Raw genomic sequence first — 27,830 nt, forward strand, 5'->3', positions numbered from 1 at the left:
TGAAAAGAATATGACACCAGATAAGAAAATAAATCCATAGTAAGAAATGAAGAAAACCAGAAATGGTAAGCATGTGGAAGAAGAAATACATATTTCTTCTCATTTCTTCTCTTTTCTAAAAGACATAAGATCAGGGCCACCTGGGTGGCTCAGTCAGTTAAGTGCCCTAGTTTGGCTCAGATCATAAACTCATGGTTCGTGAGTTCAAGCCCCGCATCAATCTCTGTGCTGAGAGCTCAGAGCCTGGAGCCTGCTTTGGATTCTGTGTCTCCCTCTTCCTCTGCCCTTCTCTCTCTCTCTCTCTTTCTCTCTCTCTCTCTCTCTCAAAAATAAACATCAAAAAAATAAATAAAAAACATAAGATCATATAAAAATTATACCACTATATTTGGGGTTTCTAACATATGTATATGGAATACATATGACAATAATAGCACCAAAAAAAGGATGAAGAGAATGACCTGTATCAGAGAAAAGTTTCTATTAGAATTTTAAGAAATAAGTTCATAGATACCTGAACTAGATTGTGGTAATTTAAAATGCATATTGTAATCCCTAGAAAACCACAAAGAAAAATAACTCAAAATATACAGGAAAAAAATGGGAACAGAGAAATTTAAATAGTATAAAAATACATACTTGAAGACAGAGAAGGAGGGCCAGAAGCCCAAAAAAGACAGGAGACGTATAAAACAACCTATAGCAATATGACAAAAATAAATCAACTATAAAAATAATTGCATTAAATGCAGATGGACAAAATACCACATTAAAGGAAGATATTGTCAAACTGTATTTTTAAAAAATCAAGATCCTACTCTATACTGTCTACAAAAGGCAAATATTAGATTCTAAGACACAAAACAGGCTAGTGGAAAAAAATGGAACAAAGACATACCATATAAATCATAAACATAAGACAGCTAAAATGCCTATATTTATATTAGAAAAATAGACTTTAATATAAGAAATATCAGAAAATCCAGGAGACTTTTAAAATGATAAGAGGATCAATACATCAGTTAGAGGTACATGCATCTAATCCCAAAATGCATAAAACTGACACAATATTATAAAAAATAAACAATGTCAAAATGTATAGCAAATGATTTTGCATCTCTACATTCAATAATTGATCAGCATGTTATAGACAAAATTAGTGAGGGGGCTCCTGGGTGGCTCAGTTAAGCATCCAACTCTTGGTTTCAGCGCAGGTCATTATCACATGGCTCGTAGGTTTGAGCCCTGCATCAGCCTCTGTACTGACAGTACAAAGCCTGCTTAGGATTCTCTCTGTCTCCCTCTGACTCTGCCCCTCCCCCATTCATGCACACGTGCTCTCTTTCTCTCAAAATAAATAAATAAACTTAAAAAAAATAGAAAAGAAAATTAGCAAGGATAGAAAAGATTTGAACACAAAAAACTGACTTAATCTAACTTACACATGCAGAACACTTCAACTAATTACTTTTAAGACATGGTACATTTTCCAAGATAGATCACATTCTAGCCGATACAATTTTTAAAACAAATTTGGAAGTATAAAATTATTAAAACATAATTATCTAATAATAAGACAATTAAAATCAACAAAATGAAATCTGAGAAATATTCAAACATTTATAAATTAAACATTTTAAATAAATGACAGATCAAATGGGAAATCATGAAAAAGTAGAAAATATTTGGAAGTTAAGAAAAATAGAAAACATGTAAAACATATAAAATTTTATAGGGCTGATTATACCTATAAATACCATGCTAGGCCAGAATAAAGGCTTCAAATCAATAATCTAAGATTTACCTTTAAAAAATTTTAAAAAAAAGAGCACAAGTGAACACAAAGCTTACAAAAGAAATAATAATAAAGATTGAAGCAAAGGTAAATAAAATTATACACACACACACACACACACACACAGATTTAGTGGAACTAAAATCTGACCCTTTAAAACCATGAAAAAAATTGAAAACAAGTAGATCAGTGGTCAGTAAATTAAGCCTATGGACCATAAGTGGACCACAGGCTGTTTTTATAAATAAAGTGTTATTAGAATAAAATACACCCATTCACTAATATGTTGTCTCTAGCTCCTTTTGTGATAGAATGATGGAATTGAATAGTTGTGAAAGAAACCATCTGGCATGCAAAACCCATTAGTATCTGAGGAAAAAAAAAAAAGTTTTGCTATACCAAGTTACACCAAATATGAAAAACAAAAACAAAAAAAAAAAACCAAAAAACAAAAAACAAAGCCACAGAAAAAAACAGAGTGGCAACATCAGGAGTGAAAGATGACACAATGCAGACCATATTGTAGGGACATTGTGACATTACAGAAATTAAACTGATTATAAGGAAGTAGTATGAACAACTGTATGCCAACAATTCAACAACTTAAATAAAATGGGCATATCCCTAAAAAGACAAGAATTACCAAAACTATCTCAAGAAGAAAGAAATAAGGTGAATATAAATATATTAAAAAATAAACTGAATTAGTAATTTTCACTCTTCCACAAAAAAAGTTCAGGATCAGACACCTTCACTAATGAATCCTATCAAAAAAATGAAGAAAAAAAAAAAAAAGAATACTGACACTTCACAAAATCTTGCAGATAACAGATGAGGGAAGAAGACTTGTCAGCTCATCCTCTGGGGCCAATATTACCCTAATACCAAAAGCAGACAATGACACCACAAGAAAACTACAAACTGATACCCTCATAATCATAGAATCAAAAATATTTAACAAAAAAATTTGCAAACTAAATTCCAGCAAAATATATCAACAATTACATACCATGACTAAGTAAGATTCATCCCAGGAATGCAAAATTGGTTTCAGCTTCACACATCAATTAAAGTAATGTGTCATGCTAGTATTTTAAAAATATAAAAACCATATGACCATCTGAATAGGTGCAGAAAAGCATTTGACAAGTTCAATACCCATTCAAAATAAAAACTCTCAACATAATATGCATAGAAGGTAACTTCTTTAACCTGATTAGGGAATCTGTACAGAATTACTTTTAACATTGTATACAATGGTGAACAATCAACTTTATAATATAAGGAATGAGACAAGGATGTTAACTCTTACCATTAACATTAAATATTTTAATGGAGGTTCCAATCAGTGCAATGAAAGACATAAGTGCACAGATATAGACATAAAGGCATGGAAGAAAAAGAAGTAGGAGAAAGTGGAGAAAGAAGGAAGGAAGAAAGGAAAAAAAGAAAAAGAGAAAGGCATGTATATCAGAAAAGGAAAAATGTTCTAGCTCCCAGATGATATGACCCTATATTTAGAAGACCTCAAAGAATCCAATGATACAGTACAAATAATGATAAGTGAGTTTAGTAAGATTATGGGTTCTAAGATCATCAATTGTAAAATTCTAATGCAGCCCCATATGCTAGCAACAAAGCATTAAAAAAACTTAAATGAATTAAAATTTTAATTCAGAACAGTATCAAAAAGAATGAAATAGGAAATTTAACATTAGTAAATTTAACCAAAAGTCCAAGAATTGTACACTGAAATCTATAAAATATTAGTTAGAGAAATTAAAGAAAATCTGAATAAATGGAATTGGAGGACCATTACTATGAAGAGGCCAATTCTCCGCAAATTAATCTGCAAAATTACTACAATCCTGGGGCACCTGGGTGGCTGGTGCTAAAGCATCCGGCTTTGGCTCAGGTCATGATCTCATGATCTGTGAGTTCAAGCCCCGCGTTGGGCTCTGTGCTGACAGCTCGGAGTCTGGAGCCTGGAGCCTGCTTCAGATTCTATGTCTCCCTCTCTCTCTGCCCCTCCTCCACTCACTTTCTGTCTCTCCCAAAATAATAAACATTAAAGACAATTAAAAAAAATTACTACAGGGGCGCCTGGGTGGCGCAGTCGGTTAAGCGTCCGACTTCAGCCAGGTCACGATCTCGCGGTCCGTGAGTTCGAGCCCCGCGTCGGGCTCTAGGCTGATGGCTCAGAGCCTGGAGCCTGTTTCCGATTCTGTGTCTCCCTCTCTCTGCCCCTCCCCCGTTCATGCTCTGTCTCTCTCTGTCCCAAAAATAAATAAAAAAAAAACGTTGAAAAAAAAAAAATTACTACAATCCCCATCAAAATTCCAGCAGTGTTTTTATAGAAACTGACACATTGATACTAAAATTTGTGTAGAAATAAAATGACCTAGAATAGCAAAGATAATTTTGGAAAAGAATAATAAAAATTGAGGAATTACACTATTTAATTTCAAAACCTACCATAGAACTATATATAATAATTAAAACATTTTAGAGTCAACACAAGGATAAACATAGAGATCAACAAAACACATTTGAGTTTTGAGATACAAATTCTTATATTTAGGATCAACTGAGTCCCCACAAATCTGTCAACTCAATTCAATGGGAAGAGGATAGTGATTTCAAAAAAACGCTTCTGTACAGTTGCATATCAATATGCAAAATGAAAAAAAAATCAGTTATGCCCCTACTATGGAAGGCAGAATAATAGCCCCCCAAAGACCATTAGGACTGTGCATGTCCTAACCCCTAAAACCTGTGACTAGGTCAGGCATATGGCAAAGTGGACTGGGGGTGTGATTACAGTAAGATATTGATATGGAAAGATTATCCTAGATAATCTATGTGGGCTCAAGACAATAACAAGAGTCCTAATAAGACAAAGAGAGGGAGAAGGGAGAGGGACAAAGAAACAGAAAGGGAGAAATACAGAGAAATTTTAGGATACTATATCAATGGCATTGAAGATGGAAGAAGGTCCATGAGTTAAAGAATACAGGTGACCTGTAGATAATGGAAAAGACAGAACAATATATTCTCCCACAGAATCTCCAAAAGGAATGCATCCCTATCAAAACCTTTATTTTATCCTAATAAAAACTATTTCAGACACTTCCTTTAAGAAGTGTATGATAAGTTTGTGTTATCTTAAGGACGAAGATTGTGATTTTTATATTATCAATGTAAAACTAATACTCTTTAGTCTAAGTCACAAGATACATAAAAATAAACTAAAATATTATACACGTTTTTAAGTTATACCTTTTTAAGAAGGAAATGTGAAAGAAAATCTTTGTAATCAGGTCATGGTAAACGTTCTGAGCTATGGCAACAAAAGTAAACCATTTAAAAAATAGTGATCATTGGACTGCATCAAATATAAAAAGTCTACTCTTTAAAAGACCATATTATGAAAATATAGAATGAAGTATGAGAGACATAAATTACTTTTTTAAAGAACCAAATAGAAATGCTGTGGGTAAAAAGTATAATAACTGAACTTTTAAAAAGTCACTAGTAAGTATCAATAGAAAGTCAGGCAGATGAAAAAGCAGCAAACTTGAGGACAGGTCAAGTGAACTGTCCATTTTGAGGAATGGGGTGAAAATGAAGACAAATAGAAACTCAGAGACCTATACAACACCATCAATCACACCAACACACACATAATGGGAGTCTAAGAAGGCAAGTAGATAGAGAAAGAACATAAACTATATTTGAAGAATTAATATCTAAAAACCTCCCAAAATTTATGAAAAACATTAAACTACACATCAAAGAAACTCAAATAAGTCCAATATGATAAACTCAGAGATCCACACTTACATTGTAATCAAACTTAATAAACTGTTGAAAGACAAAGAGAGAGCTGTAAAGAAGGAAAGTGATTTAACATTGTAAAGAATCCTCCAAAACCCGACCCCTCCATGCCTGGCAACTGCTTACCCACTGGAGTAAGACTGATACTGACCTAAAACAGAGGGCCTTTCCTCTAGACCAGCACAGCCACTGGCCCCAGGCACCAACAGACAACTGTCCTTTCGTTTTGCATGTTAGTCTGTTTTGTTTGTTTTGTTTTGATTTGTTTCTTCTTCTTTCTCACTTCTGGTTGTTTGTTTCTTTTAATCAGGCAGTTTTACTCTATGCTTTTTACACCCTTTCTGTATCACTTTCTTTATTTTCTTCTCTCTCTCTCTCTCCTCTCTCCTCTCTCTCCCTGGATTAAGACATATAGTTTCTTTGATTCTCTGCCAGGTCTTTTTTTTTCTGCCCCTGTCATTTATCTCTTTGTATAGGATAAGGCATCTCCCCACCACCCCCCAGTTTTTTTTCCTTTTTTCCAGGGTTACTCCAACAAACAAATCAAAACACAGACTTGGTCCAATTCACCACTATGAGCAGTGAGATAAAGCAACCAAAGACAGAATAGAGTGCTCACAACACAATCCAAAAACACTCCCTGGAGTGCCAGGCCTTGGAGAGTATATGACCCCTTTTTAATACAGTCGTACTTGCAGCTTCAGGACACATAACAAGCTATTAAAACACATAAAAGATACAAAACTAGACAAAATGATGAAATGGAAGAATTCTCCTCAAAAGAAATTCGAGGAAGAAGTAACAGCCAGAGAATTGCCCAAAACAGATATAAACACTATATCTGAACATGGATTTAGAAAAATAGAAATAATAGTCACACTTGAAAAAAGCATAGAAAACAACAGAGAATCTATTGCTGCAGAGATTAAAGACATAAGAAATAGTCACAATGAATTAAGAACTGCTGTTAATGAGATGCAAAATAAACTAGATGCAGCGACAGCAAGGATGGAAGAAACAGAGAGTAGAAGAAATAGAAAATAAAATTTTGGAAAACGATGAACCCGAGAAAAGAAGGATAGAAAATAACTAGACCACAAGGGGAGAATTGTGGTCTGAATCACTAACTGATTCAGTGAAATGAAATAATATCCATATCATAAGAGTTCCAGAAGAAGAAGAGAGAGAAAGGGGCAGAGGGTTTATTTGAACAAATTATAGCTGAGAACTTCCCTAATCTGGGGAAGGAAGCAGACATCCAAGTCCAGGAGGCACAGACAACTTCCTTCAAAAACAACAAAAACAGGTCAACACCACAATATATCATAATTAAACTGGCAAAACACAAAGATAAAGAGAGAATTCTGAAAGCAGGTTAGGGTCAAATGAGACTTTACTTACAAGGGTAGACACATAAGGGTAGTAGGAGACCTATCCATTGAAACTTGGCAGACCAGAAGGGAGTGGCAGGTAATATTCAATGTACTGAATTGGAAAAATATGCAGCCAAGAATCCTTTATCCAGCAAGGCTGTCATTCAGAATAGAAGGAGAGATAAAGGTTTTCCAAGACAAACAAAAACTAAAAGAGTTCATGGCCACTGAACCAGCCCTGCAGGAGATCCTGAGGGGGACTCTGTGAGTGGGAAGCAGCAAAGACTACAAATGACCAGAGACATCACCACAAGCACAAAAACTACAGATAACATAATGACACTAACTCCATATCTTTGAATAATCACTCTGAATTTAAACAGAGTAAATGCCCCAATCAAAAGACATAGGGTATCAAAATGGATAAAACAAACAAGATCCATCTATATGCTAGCTAAAAGAGACTGATTTTAGACCTGGCAACACGTGCAGATTGAAAGTGAGAGGATGTAAAACCATCTATCACGCTACTGGATGTCAAAAGAAAGCTGCAGTAGCCATACTTACATGAGACAAACTAGATTTTAAAACAAAGACTGTAAACAAGAGATGAAGAAGGGCATTATATCATAATTAAGGGGTCTAACCATCAAGAAGAGTTAACAACTATGGGGCGCCTGGGTGGCGCAGTCGGTTAAGCGTCCGACTTCAGCCAGGTCACGATCTCGCGGTCCGTGAGTTCGAGCCCCGCGTCAGGCTCTGGGCTGATGGCTCAGAGCCTGGAGCCTGTTTCCGATTCTGTGTCTCCCACTCTCTCTCTGTCCCTCCCCCGTTCATGCTCTGTCTCTCTCTGTCCCAAAAATAAATAAACGTTAAAAAAAAAATTTAAAAAAAAAAAAAAAAAAGAAGAGTTAACAACTATAAATGTTTATGCCCCCAACATGAGAGTACACAAATATGTAAATCAATTAATCATATACGTAAGCAAACTTATTGATAATACTGTAATTGTTGGGGCACCTGGGTGGCTCAGTTGGTTAAGCATCAGACTTCGGCTCAGGTCATGATCTTGCGGTTTGTGAGTTTGAGCCTCACGTCAGGCTCTGTGCGGACAGCTCAGAGCCTGGAGCCTGCTTCAGATTCTATGTCTCCTTCTCTCTGCCCCTCCCACACTTGTGCTCTGTCTCTGTGCATATCAAATATAAATAAATGTATAAAAAAATTTTTTTAAATGCTGTAATTGTTGGCGACCGTAATACTCTACTTATAGCAATGGACAGATCATCTAGGCAGAAAATCAATAAGGAAACAATGGCCTTGAATGATACATTGGACCAGATGGACTTAACAAATATATTCAGAACTTTTCATCCAAAAGCAGCAAAATATACCTTCTTCTCAAGTACACATGGAGCATTCTCCAAAACAGATCACACACTGGTCACAAAACAGCCCTCAGCAAATATAAAAGGACTGAAATCATACCATGCATATTTTCAGATCACAACAGTATGGAACGTGAAATCAACCACAAGAAAAAAATTTAGAAAGCCTCCAAATACATAGAGGTTTAAGAACATCCTGCAAGAGAATGAATGGGTTAGCCAGGAATTTAAAGAAGAAATTTAAAAATATATGGAAGCAAATAAAAATGAAAACACAGCAGTCCAAAGCCTTTGGGATGCAGCAAAGGCAGTCCTAGGAGGGAAATACATTGCAATCCAGGCCTATCTCATGAAGCATGAAAGATCCCAAATCAGAACCTAACCTCACACCTAAAGAAACTAGAAACAGCAGCAAAGAAAGCCCAAAGCCAGCAGAAGAAGAGAAATAATAAAGATTACAGAAGAAATAAACAATATAGAATCAATAAAAACAGTGGAACAGATTAATGAATGAACAGATTAATGAGAGGGTTTTTTCTAATAATTATCAAAATAGATAAACCGCTAGGCAGACTTCTCAAAAAGAAAAGAGAGGGACCCAAATAGATAAAATCACAAATGAAAGAAGAGAGATCACAAACAACACCACAGAAATACAAACAATAATTAAAGAATACTATGAAAAATTTTATGGCAACAAACTCAACAATCTTGAAGAAATGGACAAATTCCTAGACACTCACATACTACCAAAACTCAAATGGGAAAAAATAGAAAATTTGAACAGACCCATCACCATGAAAAAATTCAACTGGTTATCAAAAATCTCCCAACAAATTAGAGTCCTAGGCCAGATGGCTTCCCATGGAAATTCTACCAGATATTTAAAGCAGAGTCAATACCTATTCTTCTAAAGATGTTCCAGACTCATTCTATGAAGCCAGCATTTCCTTAATTCCCAAACCAGACAAAGACCTCACTAAAAAGGAGAATTACAGACCAATAACTGTGATGAACATGGATGCAAAAATTCTCAACAAGATACTACCAAATTAAAATCAACAGTACATTAAAAGAATTATTCACCATGATCAAGTGGGATTTATTCTTGGGCTGCATGGGCTGGTTTAATATTTGTAAATCAATCAATGTGGTACACCACATTAATAAAAGAAATAATAAGAACCATGTGATCCTCTCAATAGATGAAGAAAAAGCATTTGACAAAATACAGCATCCTGTTTCGATAAAAACCCTCAGGAAAGTAGGGATAGAAGGAATATATCTTAACATCATAAAACCATATATGAAAGGCACACAGCTAATATCCTCAATGGGAAATAACTGAGAGCTTGTCCCCTAAAATCAGAGATGTCCACTCTCACCACTGTTTTTCAACATAGTACTGGAAATCCTAGCCTCAACAATAAGATAACAAAAAGAAATAAAAGGAATCCAAATTGGCAAGTAAGAAGTCAAAATTTAATTCTTCACAATGATATAACACTCTACATGGAAAACCCAAAAGACCCCACCAAAAACCAGCTAGAACTGATATGGGAATTTAGCAAAGTTGCAGTACATAAAATCAATGTACAGAAAACAGTTGCACTTCTATACACCAATAATGAACCACAGAAAGAGATATCAAAGGAATTGATCCCATTGACAATTATACAAAAAACCATAGACCATACATACCTAGGAATAAACCTAAACAAAGAGGTAAAAGATCTGTATGCTGAAAACTATAGAAAGCTTATGAAAGAAACTGAAACAGACACAGAGAAATGGAAACACAGTCCATGCTCATGGATTGGAAGAACAAATATTGTTAAAATGTCAAAACTACCCAAAGCAATCTACACATTCAATCTACACATGCAATCCCTATGGAAATAACAGCAACATTCTTCAAAGAGCTAGAACAAACAACTCTAAAATTTGGTATGGAACCAGAAGAGACCATGAATAGACAAAGTAATGTTGAAAAAGAAATCTAATGATGGAAGCATCATAATTCCAGACATTAAGCTATACTACAAAGCTGTAATAATCAAGATAGTATGGTCCTGGCACAAAAACAGACACATAGACCGATTAAATAGAATAGAGAACCCAGAAATGGACCCACAAACATATGGCCAACTAATCTATGACAAAGCAGGAAAGAGTATACAATAAAAACAAGACAGTCTCTTCAGCCAATGATGCAGGAAGAACTGGACAGCGACATGCAGAAGAATTAAACCAGGCCACTTTCTTACACCATACAGTAAAATAAATTCAAAATGGATTAAAGACCTAAATGTGAGACAAGAAACCATCAAAATACTACAGGTGAGAACAGGTAACAACCTCTTTGATCTAGGCCGCAGCAATTTCTTACGTGACATGTCTCCAGATGCAAGGGAACTAAAAGCAAAAATCAATTATTGACACCTCATCAAGATTACAAGCTTTTACACAGTGAAGGAAATGATCAACAAAACTAAAAGGCAACCCACAGAATGGGAGAAGATATTTGCAAATGACATATCAGATAATAGGTTAGTATCCAAAATCTATAAAGAACTTATCAAACTCAACACCCAAAAAGCAAATAATCCAGTGAAGAAATGGGCACAAGACATCAATAGACACTTTTCCAAAGAAGACATCCAGATGGCTGACAGACACATGAAAAGATGCTTAACATCACTCATCATCAGAGAAATACAAATCAAAACCACAACAGATACCGCTTCACGCCTGTCAAAATGGTTAAAATTAACAACTCAGGAAACAACAGATGTTGGAAAGGATGCAGAGAAAGGGGAACACTTTTGTACTGTTGGTGGGTTACACTGGTGTAGTCACTCTCGAAAACAGTATGGAGGATCCTCAAAAAATTAAAACAGAACTACCCTATGACCCAGCAACTGCACTACTAGGAATTTATTCAAAGGAAACATAAATGTTGGTTTGAAGGGGCACATCCGCCTGAATGTTTATAGCAGTGCCATCAACAATACTCAAACTATGGAAAGAGTCCAAATGTCCATGGACTGACAAGTAGATAAAGAAGATGTGGTATATACATACAATGGAATACTACTCAGTGATGAAAAAAATGAAATTTTGCCATTTGCATCATGGATAGAACTAGATGATATTATGCTAAGTGAAATAAGTCAGAGAAAGGCAGATATCGTATGATTTGACTCATGTGGAATTTGAAAAACTTGATAGATGAACACAGAGGAAGGGAAGGAAAAAGAAGATGAAAACAGAAAGGGAGACAAACCATAAGAGACACTTAAATACAGAGGACAAATAGAGGACTGCTAGAGGGGAGGTGGGCAGGGGGATGGATTAAATGGGTGACAGGCATTAAGGAGGGCAATTTTGGAGATGAGCCCTGGGTTTGAATGTAAGAGATGAAACCCTGGGTTCTACTCCTGAGGCCAGGACTACACTGTTTGTTAACTAACTTGAATTTAAATTTTAAAAGGGCGGGGGGGGCTTGTGATGAGCAACTGGTATTTTATGTAAGTGATGAATCACTAAATTCTAACTCTTTAATACATACTACACTATATGTTAACTTACTGGAATATAAATAAAAATTGAAACATATAAAAGGGGGAAGCACATAATGATAAAGGGATATATTCAGCAAGAAAATATGACATTTATAAATGTATATGCACCAACATAGGAACACCAAAACATATAAAGTACATATTAACAGAGCTAAGGTGAGAAATTAATAACAATACAATAATAGGTGATTGTAATACCCCACTTACATCAAAGAATGGATAATGCAGACAGAAAAGCAGTAAGGAAACATGAGCCATAACTAATACATCAGACTAGATGGAAGTAACAGGTATACACACGAAATTTATTCAAAAGAAGCAGAATATACTTTATTCTTAAGTGCATGGGAAAGATATTTCTGGACAGCTCATAGGTTAAGCCTCAATAGGAATCTAAATAAATTCAAAAAAGACTGAAATCATATTAAGCATCTGTTCTGATGACAATAATATTAAACTAAAATTACAAAAAAAAAAAACCGGGAGAAAGAGTACAAATACATGGAAATTAAACACCATGTTATAGAAGAACTACTAGGTTATAAACATATCAAAGAAGAAATGGGTAAATATGGAAAATACAGAAATATGGTATACCAAAATTTATAGGATGTAACAAAATTAGTTTTAGAGGCAAGTTCATAGCAATCAAAGGCTACTCTAATAAGAGAAATCTCAAACAATTTAACTTTACACATAAAGTAAATACAAATAGAACAACAAAAGAAGTCCAAAGTTAGTGGAAGAAACAATATAATAAAAATTAGAGTGTATATGAATGAAATAAAGGTTACAAAGACAATAGAAAAGATCAATGAAAATAAGAGCTGATTCTTTAGAAGGATATCCAAAAGTGAAGAACCTTTAGCTAGACTCACCAAAAAAAAAGGGGCTCCAATACAAAAAATCATAAATGAGAGAAGCTAAAACTGATACCACCAAATTACAAAGAATAATGAGAGAATACTGTGAACATTTATACACCAACAAATTGGACAACCTAGAACAAATAATGTCTTAGGAACATATTAACTTCCAAGACTCAATCATGGGGGGGATAAAAAAGAAAGAATAGACACCAATCACTGGTAAAGAAAGTGAACCAATAATCAAAAACCTCCTAACAAAAGACCAGACAACCTCATTGGCAAATTCTACCAAAGAACATTTAAAATTCTTCTTTCTCAAACTCTTCTAAAAACCTGAAATGGAGAAAATGCTTCCAAAACTCTTTTTACCAAGCCACATTACCCTGATATGAAAACCAAACAAGGATACCACAAAAAAAGAAAATTGCAAGTCAATACCTTTAAGAATAGACACAAAACTCCTCAACAAAATATTAGCTAACCAAACTCAACAATACATTAAAATTATCACACATAATGTAAATTCAAGTAGAATTTACTATTGGGATGCTAGGATGAATCAACATCTGCAAATCAAGCAATGTGATACATTAACAAAATATAAGATAAAGATCATATGTCTATCTCAGTAGATGCAGAAAGAGCATTTTACAAAATTAAACATCGTTTAATGATTAAAAACTCTCCCAAAAGTGAATATACAGGTAACATATTTCATAAAATTGAGGCCATGTATGAAAATCCCATAGCTAATATCTTCTCAACGTATATTACTTTAAGATCTGAAATAACACAAGGATGGCCATTCTCCCCACGTTTTTTCAACATACTAGTCTAAGTCCTAGTCACAGAAATTAGGCAAGAAATGAAAATAAAAGGAATCTAAATTGGAAAGGAATTAATAAAAGTGTCATTATTTGCAAATAACATAACATTTTATATAAAAAACTCTCCACTAAAAATACTGTTAGTCTGTACTGGAAAAAGTTGGAACAAAGAAACAAATTCAATAAAGTTGTATAATACAAAAGTAATAACCAAAATGTTTTCAAGTTGTTATTTGAATAGCAATCAGTTAAAATACAGTGTATGTAATATTAGTATCAGGGGTAGAATTTAGTGATTCATCACCTACCTACAAAACACCCAGTGCTCATCGCAAGTACCCTCCTTAATACCCATCACCCTTGAAAACATCCCCCTGCCCACATACCCTCCCCAGTAGCCCTTAGTTTTTTTCTCTAGTTAAGAGTCTGTTTGGGGGCACCTGGGTGGCTCAGTCAGTTAAGCGTCCAACTTCAGTTCAGGTCACGATCTCATGGTTCATGGGTTGGAGCCCTGCATCAGGCTCTATGCTGACAGCTGAGAGCCTGGAGCCCACTTCTGATTCTGTGTCTCCCTCTTCCTCTGCCCTTCCCTCACTTGCACTGTCTCTCAAAGATAAATAAATGTTAAAAAAAATTAAGAGATTGAGGGGCCAACATGGCGGAGAAGTAGGGGGATCCATATGTCCCTGGTCTCTCAAAGAAGTGTAGAAGACAAAGGACTTTGAACACCAGAGCCTGGGAGGAAAAGAGACTGAATCTACTAGGAAGAAAATGGGAAAGCTGGAAAAAAGATAGGTGGGTAACTGCGAACTAGGGGAGATGAAAAAAAAAAAGGCCGCGTGGGCACTGAGGGGAAGAACCCCCTTCTGCCGAGAGACAAAGGGAAGAGAAAAAGAGGCTAGGGAAGTGCAGGAAAGTGCAGGACCCTATCTGGACAAAAGAAAGCCCTCAGACTGAGACGGAGAGGGATCCCATCTCTAACTGCAGGGCTTTCTTTGGACTGGGGCCGGCTCCCCATTGGAGCACCTGGGGAGGAGGGGAGCCAGTTCTGGGTGCCGTGGTAGGACAGAGGCTCAGTCCGCAGCTAGAGAAAGTGGTTCCCTCCCTGGAGGGCTGCAAGATTGCACAGAACCTGCCTGCATCCGCCACCCCTGGGCGCAGTGGCTGGGCCATGGAGCTCATTCTGCAGGAGGATAAGGGGCCATTTCCCTGGAGTGCTGTGGGAAAAGATGAAGCCTACCTTTGTCTGCAACCCCGGGGGCTCGCGACGAAGGCAGCAGCTCTCGGTCCCCAATAGGAGAGATCGGTCCTCCCTGAAGTGCGGTGGCACAGACAAAGCCAGCCAGAACCACATATCGCCACACTGAGAGGCGCGTCCCCAACGCCAGAGCACAGGGAGGGGGAACTTTGAATCCTAGCCAAGTGCAGGGTCAGGGGAGTTGGTGGAGCAAGAAGGACTGCCCTATCTGCACCCGTGGCACATGAGGACGAATTGAACTGAGTCCACTGGGTCAGCTCCGTGGAGAAGAGACTGGGGGATAACCATTTCCCGGCCCCCACCCCCCACCACGAAGGCTGGGCTTCAGGAATCACTCCCAGGGCCCATAGTGGAGGCGGGATCAGAACACGCTAAACCAGGCACACTTGCACTGGGTAACTGCATATCCACCAGAGCAGCACAGACACTGCAGACAGCTCCTCCCAACAAGCAATGCAGCATTGCCTGGATTAACTCTAGGTCAATTCTGGATATATAGATATATTCTCCCCCACCCCCACACCCCCATTTCTCCTCCTTATCTCTTCCCTACCCTAGGCTGGTTACTCTCCTTATTGGTCTGTCTAAACAGGCATATTTAATCCATTGTTTGATAAATGTTCTACACATCCCTCTTTACACTCCTTTCTATCTGAAACAATCAAGCCATATAGTTTCTCTGTCTGGGTAATTTTATCTTCGTTTCATTTTCCATGCCTCCTTCTTTACTTTCTTTTCTCTCTCTCTGGATTAGGCCTTTTAGTCTTTCTACCTAATCAGTTTTATCCCCCCCCCCCCCCCCCCCGCCCCACTGATACTGTCATTTCTATCTTTGTATGTTCTCTTCCATCAGCACCATCTCCAACCTCTTCTTTACTTGTAGTCGGTGTTTGGGTTTTTTTTAAGTCTTTAGTCTTTGGTTTTTGTTTCTGTTTATTTGCTTGTGTTATTTGTTTGTGTGTTTGCATGTTTTTGTCCCTGTTTGTCTATCTATTTTCCTTTACAGGGCTACACCAAGGAACATATCAAAGCAAACATAGTGGAGGGTATAAAATATTACTATGAGAAGGGTAATAAAATGAACAAAGTCACAACAAAAGAAACAAGCAGCGATCCCCAAAAAAACACCTCCTGAAGGGCCAGGCCCTGGACAGTATATGACCCTCCTTTAATATAGCAGTGCTCGCAGATGCAGAGCACACAAATTTTTAAAACTCCTAAGGGACAGAAAACTAGCCAAAATGACGAAACAGAAGAATTCTCCTCAAAAGAAACTCCAGGAAGTAGTGACAGCTAACAAATTGATCAAAAACGCTTTAAGCAATATAACAGAACAAGAATTTAGAATAATAGTCATAAAATTAATTGCTAGGCTTCAAAAAAGCATACAGGACAGCAGAGACTCTATTGCTACAGAGATCAAGGGACTAAAAAATAGTCATGAGGAATTAAAAAATGCTCTAAATGAGGTGCAAAATAAAATGGAGGCGGCCATAGAATGGATTGAAGAGGCAGAAGAGAAAATAAGTGAATTACAAGATAAAATTATGGAAAAACAGGACTGAGAAAGAGAGATTAAAAAAAAAGCAGCAATATGAGGGGAGAACTAGGGAACTAACTGATGCAATCAAATGAAACAATATATGTATCATAGAAATTCCAGAAGAGGAAGAGAGAGAGGGGCTGTAGGTGTACTTGAACAAATCATAGCTGAGAACTTCCCTGATCTGGGGAAGGAAAAAGGTATTGAAATCCAAGAGGCACAGAGAACTCCCTTCAGACGTAACTTGAATCCTTCTTCTGCGTGACATATCATAGTGAAACTGGCAAATTACAAGGATAAAGAGAGAATTCAGAAAGCAGCTAGGGATAAATGGGCCCTAACATAAAAGGTAGACACATAAGGTAGTAGCAGGTCTATCTACTGAAACTCGGCAGGCCAGAAAGGAATGGCAGCATATCTCCGATATGATGAACAGAAAAAATACACAGCCAAGAATCATTTATCCAGCAAGTCTGTCATGCAGAATAGAAGGACAGATAAAGGTTTTTCTAAACAAAAACAAAAACTGAAGGAATTCATCTCCACTAAACCATCCCAACAACAGATCCTAAGGGGGATTCTGTGAGTGAAATGTTGCAAGGACCACAAAGTACCAGAGACACCACTATAAGCATGAAACCCACAGATATCACAATGACTGTAAACCCGTATCTTTCAATAATAACACTGAATTTAAGTGGACTAAATGCTCCAACAAAAAGACATATGGTATCAGAATGGATAAAAAAGCAAGACCCATCTATTTTCTGTCTACAAGAAACTCATTTTAGACCTGAGGACACCTTCAGATTGAAAGTGAGGGGATGGAGAAGTATCTACCATGGGACTGGAAGTCAAAAGAAAGCTGGAGTAGCCATACTTATATCAGACAAACTAGACTTTAAATTAAAGGCTGTAACAAAAGATGAAGAAGGGCATTATATAATAATTACAGGGTCTATCCATCAGGAAGAGCTAACAATTATAAATATCTATTTGCCGAATATGGGAGCCCCAAAATATATGAAACAATTAATCACAAACATAAGCAACCTTATTGGTAAGAATGTGGTAATTGCAGGGGACTTTAATACTCCACTTACAACAATGGATAGATCATCTAGGCACAGTATCCATAAAGAACAAGGGCCCTGAATCATACATTGGATCAGATGGACTTGACAGATATATTTAGAACTCTGCATCCCAAAGCAACAGAATATACTATCTTCTAGAGTGCACATGAAACATTCTCCAAGACAGATCACATACTGAGTCACAAAACAGCGCTTCATAAGTATAAAAGAATTGAGATCATACCATGAACACGTTCAAAACACAATGCTATGAAACTTGAGATCAACCACAGGAAAAAGTATGGAAAACCTCCAAAAGCATGGAGGTTAAAGAACACCCTACTAAAGAATGAATGGGTCAACCAGGCAATTAGAGAAGAAATTCAAAAATAGATGGAAACAAATGAAAATGAAAATACAACAATCCAAACACTTTGGGATGCAGCGAAGGTAGTACTGAGAGGAAAATACATTGCAATCCAGGCCTATCTCAAGAAACAAGAAAAATCCCAAATACAAAATCTAACAGCACACCTACAGGAAATAGAAGCAGAACAGCAAAGACACCCTAAACCCAGCAGAAGAACAGAAATAATAAAGATCAGAGCAGAAATAAACAATGTAGAATCTAAAAAAACAAACAAACAAAAAACAAAAACAGAAAAACAGTAGAGCAGATCAATGAAATCAAGAGTTGGTTTTTTGAAAAAATAAACAGAATTGATAAACCTCTAGCCACGCTTCTCAAAAGGAAAAGGGAGAGGACCCAAATAGATAAAATCATGAATGAAAATGGAATTATTACAACCAATCCCTCAAAAATACAAGCAATTATCAAGGAATGCTATGAAAAATTATTTGCCAACAAACTGGACAACCTGGAAGAAATGTACACATTCCTAAGCACCCACACACTCCCAAAACTCAAACAGGAAGAAATAGAAAACTTGAACAGACCCATCACCAGCAAAGAAATTGAACCAGTTTTCAAAAATCACCCAACAAATAAGAGTCCAGGACCAGATGGCTTCCCTGGGGAACTCAACCAGACATTTAAAGCAGAGATAATACCTATCCTTCTCAAGCTGTTCCAAAAATTAGAAAGGGAAGGAAAACTGCCAGACTCATTCTATGTAGCCAGCATTACTTTGATTTCCAAATCAGACAGCGACCCAGCAAAAAAAGAGAACTACAAGCTGATATCCCTGATGAATATGGATGTAAAAATTCTCAATAAGATACTAGCCAATTGAATTAAACAGCATATAAAAAGAATTATTCACCATGATCAAGTGGGATTCATTCCTAGGCTGCAGGGCTGGTTCAACATTCGCAAATCAATCAATGTGATACATCACATTAATAAAAGAAAAGAAAAGAACCATATGATCCTGTCAATCGATGTAGAAAAAGCATTTGACAAAATTCAGCATCCTTTCTTAATAAAAATGTTCAAGAAAGTCATGATAGAAGGAACATACTTAACATCACAAAAGCCATTTATGAAAAGCCCACAGCTAACATCATCCTCAAAGGGAAAAAACTGAGAGCTTTCCCTCTGAGATCAGGAACACGACAGGGATGTCCACTCTCACCGCTGTTGTTTAACATAGTGTTGGAAGTGCTAGCATCAGCAATGAGACAACAAAAGGAAATCAAAGGCATCAAAATTGGCAAAGATGAAGTCAATCTTTCCTTTTTGAAGATGACATGATATTATACATGGAAAACCCGATAAATTCCACCAAAAATCTACTAGAACTGATACATGAATTCAGCAAAGTTGCAGGATACAAAATCAATATACAGAAATCAGTTGCATTCTTATATACTAACAATGAAGCAACAGAAAGACAAATAAAGAAACTAATCCCATTCACAACTGCACCAAGAAGCATAAAATACCTAGGAATAAACCTAACCAAATATGTAAAAGATCTGTATGCTGAAAACTACAGGAAGCTTATGAAGGAAATTGAAGAAGACACAAAGAAATGGAAAAACATTCCATGCTCATGGATTGGAAGAATAAATATTGTTAAAATGTCAATACTACCCAAAGCTATCTACACATCCGATGCAATCCCAATCAAAATTGCACCAGCATTCTTCTCGAAGCTAGAACAAGCAATCCTAAAATTTGTATGGAATCACAAAAGACCTCGAATAGCCAAAGTAATTTTGAAGAAGACCAAAGCAGGAGGCATCACAATCCCAGACTTTGGCCTCTACTACAAAGCTGTAATCATCAAGACAGCATGGTATTGGCACAAAAACAGACACATAGACCAATGGAATAGAATAGAGACTCCAGGATTGGACCCACACACGTATGGCCAACTCATCTTTGACAAAGCAGGAAAAAACATCCAATGGAAAAAAGACAGTCTCTTTAACAAATGGTGCTGGGAGAACTGGACAGCAACATGCAGAAGAATGAAACTAGACCACTTTCTTACACCACTCACAAAAATAAACTGAAAATGGATGAAGGACCTGAATGTGAGGCAGGAAACCATCAAAACCCTTGAGGGGAAAGCAGGAAAACACCTCTCTGACCTCAGCCGCAGCAATTTCTTACTTGACACATATCCAAAGGCAAGGGAATTGAAAGCAAAAATGAACTATTGGGACCTCATCAAGATAAAAGCTTCTGCACAGCAAAGGAAACAATCAACAAAACTAAAAGGCAACCAATGGAATGGGAAAAGATATTTGCAAATGACATATCGGACAAAGGGCTAGTATCCAAAATCTACAAAGAACTCACCAAACTCCACACCCAAAAAAACAAATAATCCACTGAAGAAATGGGCAGAAAACATGAATAGACACTTCTCTAAAGAAGACATTCAGATGACCAACAGACACATGAAAAGATGCTCAACGTCACTCCTCATCAGGGAAATACAAATCAAAACCACACTGAGATATCACCTCATGCAAGTCAGAGTGGCTAAAATGAACAAATCAGGAGATTACAGATGCTGGAGAGGATGTTAAGAAATGGGAACACTCTTGCACTGTTGGTTTGAATGCAAACTGGTGCAGCCACTCTGGAAAACAGTGTGGAGGTTCCTTACAAAATTAAAAATAAATCTACCCTATGACCCAGCATTAGCACTGCTAGGAATTTACCTAAGGGATACAGGAGTGCTGATGCATAGAGGCATTTGTACCCCCATGTTTAAAGCAGCATTTTCAACACTAGCCCAATTATGGAAAGAGCCGAAGTGTCCATCAATTGATGAATGCATAAAGAAACTGTGGTAATATACACAATGGAATACTACATGGCAATAAGAAAAGAATGAAATATAGCCTTTTGTAGCAACGTGGATGGAACTGGAGTGTTATGCTAAGTGAAATAAGTCATACAGAGAAAGACAGATACCATATGTTTTCACTCTCATGTGGATCCTGAGAAACTTAACAGAAGACCATGGGGGAGGGGAAGGGAAAAAAAAAAGGTTAGAGAGGGAGAGGGCCAAAACATAAGAGACTCTTAAAAATTGAGATCAAACTGAGGGTTGATGGGGGGTGGGAGGGAGGGGAGAGTGGGTGATGGGTATTGAGGAGGGCACCTGTTGGGATGAGCACTGGGTGTTGTATGGAAACCAATTTGAAAATAAATTTCATATTTAAATAAAATAAAATAAAATTAAAATAAAATAAAATAAAATAAAATAAAATAAAATAAAATAAAATAAAATAAAATAAAATCTAGTGTGTCTGATAGAAGTATTGCTACTCTGGCTTTCTTTTGACCTCCATTTGCATGATAAATGTTTCTTTATCCCCTCACTTTCATTCTTCAGGTGTGTTTAGTTCTAAAAGGAGTCTCTTATAGGCAGCATATAGATGGGTCTTCTCTTTTTTATCCATTCTGACACCCCATGTCTTTTGATGAGAGCATTCAGTCCATTTACATTCAGAGTAACTATTGATATGTATGTATTTAGTGTCATTTTATTACTTACTTTGCCATTGTTTCTAAAGATTTTCTCTGTTATTTTCTAGTCTTTATCACTTTTGGTCTTTTCTTCCCAAAGAGTCCCCTTTCATGGCTTGTTTAGTAGACATGAACTCCTTTAGTTTTTGTCTCGGAAACTCTTTATCTCTCCCTATAGTCTGAATGACAGACTTACTGGAAAGAGTATACTTGCCTGCCAATTTTTCCCATTCAGTACTTTGAATATATCATGCCAGTCCCTTCTGCAATTCCAAGTTTCTGTGGAGATAACTGCTGGTACCTTTATGGGTCTTCCTTATAAGTTAGGGACTTCATCTCGATCTTTTTACAATTTTTTTTATTACTGTACATTGCAAATTAACTACAATATGTCTTGATGTTGGCCTGCTTTTATTGATTTTGATGGGAGTTCTCTATGCCTCCTGGATCTGGATGTCTCTTTCCTTCCCCAGATTAGGGAATGTTTCCGCTATTATTTCCTCAAATAATCTTTCTGCCCCCTTTTCTATCTCTTCTTCTGAGACTCCTATTATATGAATGTTATGACATTTGATGGAGTCACTGAGTTCTCTAAGTCTACTCTTGTAATCCATCATTCTTCTTTCTCTATTTTGTTCAGCTCCATTATTTTCCATAATCCTATCTTCTGTATTACTTATTTGTTCTTCTGCTTCTTCCATCCTTGTGGTCATGACATCCAGCCTTTTTTAAATATGGGTTATCGAATTTTTCATTTCTGCCTGAATTTTTTGCTGTTTTATCTCTGTGATAATGGTATCCCTGGAGTTTTCCATTCTTTTCTGAAGCAGTGAGTATCATTTTCATTGTTGCTTTAAATTCTGCATCATACAGGGGTACCTGGGTGGGTCAATTGGCTAAACGTCCAATTCTTGGTTTCAGTTCAAGTCATGATCTCACAGTTCGTGAGTTCAAGCCCCATGTCGGGCTCTGCACTGCTGGTGTGAAGCCTGCTTGGGATTCTCTCTCCTCCTCCTTCTGTCTCTCTCACTCTCTTTCAAAATAAATAATTAAACCTAAAACAATGTAATTATTCTAATTATTCTATTAAAAATATTCTGCATCATGCATAATACTTTAATCTGTTTTGATTAGATCCCTGGCCGTGACCTTATCTTGTTCTTTCTCTGGGGATGATTTCCTTCATTTTGGCATCTTGTGTAGGTCTCTGTCTTCTTCTCTGTATTAGAAAATCCTGTTATGTTTCCTGCTCCTTTGAGTTATGGGTTTATGAAAGGTAAGTCTTATAAGGTCTGGGGACTGCTGCTTCAGGAAGTGTCTATTGTGTGAGCTGCATGCACTCTGCTGATGTGCTTTGACCACTCTTTCCCTCAGATCAGTTGTCTGCAGAGGTTCTCCTTGTCTGCAGTGGGCAGTGTTTGGACCTTAGCCAGAGTGTGGCATGTTCTAACTAGGTGTTTTTGTCTCCTTGTTAAATGATTCCTGATGCTATTCTATTTCCAGTAGAACTGAAGTTTTGCAGAACTCTATGGTCAATAGACATGCATATGGGTGTTTGTACTGATCATCAGGGGGAAAGGACCACTTCACGGTTCATCACACACACTTGCCCAAAAAATCTGGTAACAGCAGAGCACAAGGGGCAGGACTTGGTGTAAGTAGGTTAGACTCCCAGTGCTGGCACTGTGCTGTTTACTACAAATGGTTTATGCTGAAGGGTGGGGGTGGGAAATGGTGTCAGCCAGCTCCTTTGTCCCTATAGAGGGAAGTCATTGCTTGCTGCTCTCAGGGAAGCCCTCCCAGAAGAGCAAATAATTTCCCCTCATCTGTCTCAAGCGTTTTTCAGATTGTTGTTTCCACACTATCTCCAGGTTGCTTGACTGTCTGGAACACCACAGGGCACTTTGGGCTTTATCCCAGCCAAGTCTGCTGACTTTTAAAACTCCAAACATTAGGGACCTGCAGTGGTGGGGACCTACCCTGGTCTTCTGGGGAAGGGTCTCCTCACACTGGGATTCATACAGGTTTGACCAAGAAGGGCAGTCATGACAGAGTGCAGGGGTGTGGGATTTGGAATAAAGGAAGGTACACAGTCAGTGTCTGGATTAGCCATCCTCAGCAAATGTGTCTCTGCCTATGCTGAGGGTCAGGGGAGTGAAATGGCACCTGCCTGCTGTTTTGTCCCTGGAGAGGCAATGCCACCTCTCATGGATGGGCTCCAAGAAGAGGCAACAATCTCCCCCTGTGCACCTTAGGCAATCCTCTGATTGTGCCATCTTTCCCAGGGTTGCTTGTCTGCCTTCCCTATAGGGATAGAGAAACACACCGAGATCCCAGCCAATCCCACAGACCTCTAAAACTCCAGTCTTTCAGCCCCACTGATTGCAAAAATTCACGACAATCAGCCCATCTAACTTTCCCAACCACTGGCTTTGGGGAAGGATTGTCCTTGCTGTATCCTTGTGCATTCAACCCTCTCTCATCTTACTCTAGGAGCAGGGCTCCCTCCCCTCCACTGCACCCATGATCTATTTCTCCCTAAATCCATGTCTCCACACTTCCTACATTCCTTGATGTGGCCTCTTTTCTCCCTAGAGATGTGCATTTCTATCAAGTCCTCATGTTGATTTCTTGGATATTCAGAATGATTTGAGAGTTATCTAGCTGTGTTTGAGGAATGAGGCAAGCCTAGGGGTCCTCCTACTGCAACACTCTCTTAGCTCCTCCTACACCAAATTATACTATTTTTATATATTAATAATTAACTATCAGCAAGACACAATTTTTTAAAACCCATTTATAATTGCATCAAAAAAGAATAAGATACCTAGGAATAAATTTAGCCAAGGAGGTGAAAGACCACTGAAATTTTAAGATATTGTTGAAAGAATCTGAAGAAGACACAAATAAATATAAGGATATAAATAGAGATACAAATAAATATAAAGATGTTCATGGATTGGATAAATTAATATTATTAAATATTGATTCTACCCAAAGCACCTACAGATTCAATGCAATTCCTATCAAAATTCCAATAACAACTTCACAAAGGTAGAAAATATTTCTGAAATTTATACAGAAACACAAAAGACCACAGAACAGCTAAAATAATTTTACAAAGAGCAAACCTAGAGGTATCATGCTCCCTGATTTCAAACTATACTACAAAGTGCTAGTAACCAAAATACTATGATATTTACATAAAAACAGGTAACATAAATCAATGGAATATAATTGAAAACCCAGAAATAAACCCACACATATATGTTCAATTAGTTTTATGACTAAGGAGGCAGGAATATACAATGGGGGAAGAACAGTCCCTTCAATAGTGCTAGAAAAAATTGTACAACCATATGGAAAAGAGTAAAACCAGAACATTATTTTATACCATATTCAAAAATTAACTCAAAATGGAATAATGACTTGAAGACCCAAAACCATAAAACCCCCAGTAGTAAGTTCCTTGACAATGATCTTACTAAATTTTTTTTTAATCTGACTCCAAACGCAAGGGAAACAAAAGCAAAAATAAACAAGTAGAACTACATGAAACTGCAAAAATTATGGACAGTTAAAGAAACTATCAACAAAATGAAAAGTAAGCCTACTGAATGAAAGAAGATATTTGCAGATCATATATCTGCTAAGGGGATAATAATCACAGAATATTTTTTTAATGTTTACTTATTTTTGACAGAGAGAAAAAGAGAGAGAGCACAACTGGGTAAAGGCCAGAAAGAGATGGAGACAGAGAATCCCAAGCAGGATCCACACTGTCAGCACAGAGTTCAACTCGAGGCTCAAACTCACAAACCCTGAGATCATCATCTGAGCCAAAATGAAGACTTTGACACTTAACCTACTGAGCGAGCCACCCAGGTGCCCCAAGAGGATAATATCCAAAATATATAAAGAATTTATCAACCAGAAAACAAAAAATCTGATTAAAAACTAGTCAGGGGTCCCTCTCTTTTCCCCCCTCTCATATGTTCATCTGTTTTATTTCTTAAATTTCACATGAGTGAAATCATATGGTATTTGTCTGTCTCTGACTGACTTATATCACTTAGCATAATACACTCTAGCTCCAACCATAAGAGACTCTTAAAGATAGATAACAAACTAAGGTTTGAAGGAGTAAGGTGGGTGAGGGATGGGCTAGATAGATGATGGGTATTTTTAAGCACTCTGGCTGGGATGAACACTGGGTGTTATGTGTAAGTGATGGATCACTGAATTCTACTCCCAAAAACAATATTAGAATGCATGTTAACTAACTATAATTTCAATAAAAATTCGCAAAGAAAAAAAATGGTCAGGTATCTAAATAGACAATTTTCCAGTAAAAACATACAGATGGTCAACAGACTCATGAGAAGATATTTATCATCAGTAATCATCACAGAAAATCAACTCAAAACCTCAATAAGATATCATATCACACCAGTTAAGATGGCGCAGCATCATGGAGGCCCTGACCATTTCTCGTCCCCAAAATGCAGCTAGATCAGCACCAAACCACTTTGAGCACCTAGGAAATTGATCTGAAAATTAACACAATGATCTGCATAACTTGAGCCACAGGACTTGCCAGGTATGTGATGCAGAGAGGTGAACTGGGGGAGAGAAAAGTCACAGAGTGTAGGGAGCTTTTTTTGGGGAGAGAGGACAGAGAAAGAGAAAGGGGGAGAGTATGGCACATCAGGATCATGGAAGAAAAGCACGCTCCCAAAAATGGCTAGAGAAAAAGAGAGAAAAAGAGTAAAAACACCTGCAGGGAATTGAACAATAAATCTGTTTCCTAAAAACATTGACAGGAATAAAGGAGAGGGTTTCAATATGATCAGGATTCTATAAAAAGTGGAGCACAGAGTCTGAAGTTCCAGAGCACAGTGCCTGCCGGTACTCTAGTGAGGAAGTAGGTCGAATCCCCAGGAGCAGGTAGCAGGGCCTGAGGAGTCTGTGTGTCTCACAGGGAGAAGCAGTTCTGCTGCTTAGAGTGCATTTGGTAGAGGCCATATGGCCTCCCCACAGGTAAAGCTTCCAGCGGACCCCAGAGAGCAGCCATATTTGCTGGTAGTGGGACAAAGACACAAGAGTAAGGTGAAACCTGGCACAAGGTATGTGTTAAGATTTGCCATCATCTCTGAACCTCTGCCACTGTGCGATCACGCAAATGTTCTCTGGGGCAAGCCAGCACCCGGCCATTGCTCAGCTAGACCCTCCCCCATAGAGTCAGCACATGTCCAAGCATCAGGGGATGGGGGAAGGGTGTCTCTGAAGTGTGGAGTTTTGAAACACAACCCCATCTGAGATAAAACTCTGGAGGGAGGTGCTGCCTGGCAGACAGATGGCTTGAACGTGGACAGGGTAGAGGCGGTGAACATGGATAGAAGCCTGAGACAAAGGGTGGGTACTTTATCACCAAACAGTGAGTGCACGAAATATCTGAGCAAGAGACTAGGGAGCTAGGTGAAGTCATTTCCACCGCTCCCATGCAGGTGCATGCCAGCATACTGATTCACCCCAGTAAGTTAAGCAGTGCCACCTAGTGAAGAGTAAAGTCATTACACCAAGCCCCACCCAACTATGCCCTCCAAGCACATACAAGACATAAAAAACTCAGTGACTCATTACAAAGGAATAATATCAGAATCATAGGAGTCCTAAAAGATGAAGAAGGAAAAAAGGGACAAAAGCTTTATGGAAGCAAATTATAGTGGAAACCTTTCCTAATCTGGTGAAGAACACAGACCTCAAAATCCAAGAAGCACAGAGAACTCCCATTAGATTCAACAAGAATCAACCATCACCAAGGCATATCATAGTCAAAAGCACAAAATACACTGACAAGGAAAGAATTATGAAAGCAGAAAGAGAAAAAAGTCCTTAACCTATAAGAGAAAACAGATCAGGTTTGCAGCAGACCTATCCACAGAAAATTGGCAGACAAGAAAGGAGTGGCAGGATATAATCAACGTGCTGAATCACAAAAATATGCAACCAATAATTCTTTATCCAGCAAGACTACCTTTCTCAATGGAAGGAGAGATAAAGAGTTTCCCAAACAAAAACGAAAGGAGCTTGTGACCACTAAGCCAACCTAGCAAGAAATTTTAATGGGGACTCTGAATGGAGAAAAGACAAAATAACACAAAAAGACCAAAAGCAACAAAGACTAGAATGGACCAGAGAACATCACCAGAAACACCAACTCTACAGGTAACACAATGGCACTGAATTCATACCTTTCAGTGCTCACTCTAAATGTCAATGGACTAAACACTCCAATCAAAAGACATGAGGTAACAGAATGGATAAGAAA

General features: G+C 37.5%; 1 protein-coding gene and 1 long non-coding RNA gene across 9 annotated transcripts in view; one reads left to right on the forward strand and one right to left on the reverse strand.

Moving 5' to 3' along the window:
- The window catches only part of LOC123597854 (BEN domain-containing protein 5), a 1,446,709-nt gene that overhangs the window by 1,186,079 nt on the left and 232,800 nt on the right, over positions 1–27,830 (reverse strand). The gene's annotated exons all lie outside the window — the stretch shown is intronic.
- On the forward strand, positions 7,142–27,643 carry LOC123597857. Its single transcript, XR_006712287.1, has 2 exons — positions 7,142–7,192; positions 27,563–27,643. It is a non-coding gene; the product is annotated as an uncharacterized LOC123597857 (long non-coding RNA).

The sequence above is a fragment of the Leopardus geoffroyi genome, chromosome C1, assembly GCF_018350155.1.
Source record: "Leopardus geoffroyi isolate Oge1 chromosome C1, O.geoffroyi_Oge1_pat1.0, whole genome shotgun sequence".
Classification (NCBI taxonomy): domain Eukaryota; kingdom Metazoa; phylum Chordata; class Mammalia; order Carnivora; family Felidae; genus Leopardus; species Leopardus geoffroyi.